This window comes from Acanthisitta chloris, unplaced genomic scaffold (assembly GCF_000695815.1).
Source record: "Acanthisitta chloris isolate BGI_N310 unplaced genomic scaffold, ASM69581v1 scaffold33227, whole genome shotgun sequence".
NCBI classification, from domain to species: Eukaryota; Metazoa; Chordata; class Aves; order Passeriformes; family Acanthisittidae; genus Acanthisitta; species Acanthisitta chloris.
Window position 1 is genome coordinate 6,456 of NW_008683752.1, and position 2,825 is coordinate 9,280.

Sequence of the window (2,825 nt, forward strand, 5' to 3'; positions counted from 1 at the left end):
TCATGCATGTACTTTATCATGACATTTTTTCTGAGAGGTAGTACTCCTAAAAAATTATCTCAGAATACTGTTAGCGCTTTAAAATATTCAGATTAACAAAAGAAAACTGTCTAGATACTGAAGACTTACAGAGGTATTAGACTGTTTTTTACATTTTCCTGAAGTGTAATATTTAGGTAATACCTCCAGTTCTTGCTGTAATAAGGCACTAGTAGCTATATCGATGTATTCATTTTGGATTAGAAAGGCTAATAGAAATATTAATTTGGCAGCATGGGAGGGTTCTGACCACATTTTTTAAACATTCCAAGAAAACAGAATGGAGAGATTGGCTGTTTATGCAGACCTGCAGAAAGCCATAAAAGTTGTGACACTCTGTGTTGTGACACTCCTGGCTCCGACAGCAGAATTCATATCCATGAACATCATGTCTTGCCTCACTGCAAAGCATATCTGTAACTTCCAGAAACTCAATTAGGCAATGTATTAGTTTCCCACTGTATGCCTTGCCTCACTGCAAAGCATACCTGCAACTTCCAGAGGCTCGATTAGGCAATGTATTAGTTTCTCATTATCAAACAGGAAAGAGTCCCAGTTACCTCCTATCTTCTTCACTCTTATCCACCTCCACAAGTCTCAGCTGCATGCTCCTGCTGCCTGCATCATGCCAGCTTTGGTACCCATTGATAAGAGGTCAGCAGTCAGAAGACTTAACTTCCCAAACCTCCCCTCCCTCCTGGGAAGCTGCATTGTCTCCCTCTGCACTGGTGAACTGGACTGAGTCACAGGGAGGTCAAACAGGTGTTGGATGTAGCACGAGGAAGAAACACCACCGTGTAGCAAGGAAAACCACTTTTCCATTACAAGCAAGCTGTTTTATGAGCTTAGATACTCTCAATTGCAGATTTCATTAGTTCACCGTAACAGACTAAATGAAAACTGGAGCATTTTGAGATCTGGTTCATTAGTAGATCCAGTGTCCCTGCCTGTGGAAAGGCCTGGATAGTAACAGCTGTCACACTGCTTATCTATCAGTCTTTAAGTACCTTAACTGATTCTACAAACTCCGGCAAGCTCAGTGAGTTGCCACCAAAATATCTATCAGGAAATATGTACTAGTCCTAATTCTACTTCTCCCTGAAGATTTAGACAACTCTTTCTATTTGGGATTCAGAACCATGAGCATCTGCCTTCCTGAAAGCAGATATTAAACCCTTTCTTTCAAAGGTACAAGAGAAATCACATACACTGATACTTGCATTTTATATCATCTGTCCTTACAAGTGCTTGCTGCGTCCACCACTTGAAGTTAGTTTAGTCCTGTTCCTGCCACTGCCTGAGGGGATTCAAACCCCAGTACACCCTAAGCACCAGGCTGAAAGTCAGTGTGGTGTGGTAGGAGGGGAGTGTGGAAATGTTTCCTCCTCTTCAGCCAGGGATGGAGGTTCTCTGTTCCAAAGAGAACTCCAGATCCAGAGTTTGTTAGTGAACATGGCTGTCAGAGCGGTCTGCTATACATTTTAGGGTTTTATTTCTGTTACATGTTTTGTCTTATGATAATTTTAATATAAAATACACTGTTGCGCAAACAGGGTTCAGAAATAATTTCCTTTCTAAACTCTAGCCAAAAAGCAACCTAGTCATGCCATCTAATAACATGCTATTATGTTGTATTAAAAATGCATTACTGTTAATTCAAGAAACAAATTTGAAACGGATAGAAGGAAACTATTTTGTGAGTAATATGTACTTAAAAGTCCCTCGTTTTGGGAGGGGTGAATATCTCTAGTTACATGTTTTGTAATCATCCTGCCCCAGGATGTAAGTACTGGCTGACTCAGGAAGAAAAATTGGCCTTGCTGATTACAAGACCCTGCTGTGGGTAAGGAGCATGTTTGAGAATTAAACCAAAATTTCTTCTGTAAAGCATTGCAGGCCATTGCTAGGGTTGACCACATAGTATCATATCTGTATTTTTATCATTTATTAAACCGAGAATAATTATTTGTTGTGTATCATATGTCCCTAATTTTTGTTAAGCAGACAAAATTTCACACTTCCACATGCTTCTGTGTACAGCCTGCCTAATATGTGTATTACATAAAATCTGATGTAATTAAAAAGGATACCTCATTTTGCAAACATCCACAGGCCTAGAGGTAAAACCTTCTGCACAGTTTTAAGCAACTTAGTTTTTTGAGTAGAGTGTTGGCATGCTTGTAGCTCTACTTACCTCAGTGTTCATAGGGATGCACTGTGCTTATCAGGACAGCCTTACTTATTTTCTGCATTAGTGACAGCACAAGAAGAAGGGCAGAAAAGGATGAGACACCTATGATAGTTTCTGCATAAGTTAGACAAGGTTTATAGGTATGGCTAGTGTCACTTAAGTGGTACATCTGGAAAAATCAAATACACTTTCAGGCATTCGAGTCATTATTCAGGTCTGAAAGTGAAACAGCAACTTCCAAGCTACATACAGAACGACTGCTTAGAGTTTGGTTAGGTGTGTATGAAGTAGACTATGTCTGAAGAAAAGGTTACTGGCATCCCAGGAGTACAGGGCATGTTCCTGAGGCAAGGGAGAAAGTATTTTGAAAACACTTGTCACTTAGGAGAAAGGAGGGAGTTAAAACCCTCTAGGAAACTATGTGAAGGTTATGTGCTTCTGTTGAGTCAGTGGTGTATTGGTATGAGGTCCATCCAGAAGCTTGTCTTAATTTTCCAGATAAACAGGTGCATTTGATAAAAGATGATCCCTCTGCCTAAAAACTTTGTTACATTTATGCCCTGAAACCATCAGGACTACAACAAAATCCTGCTGA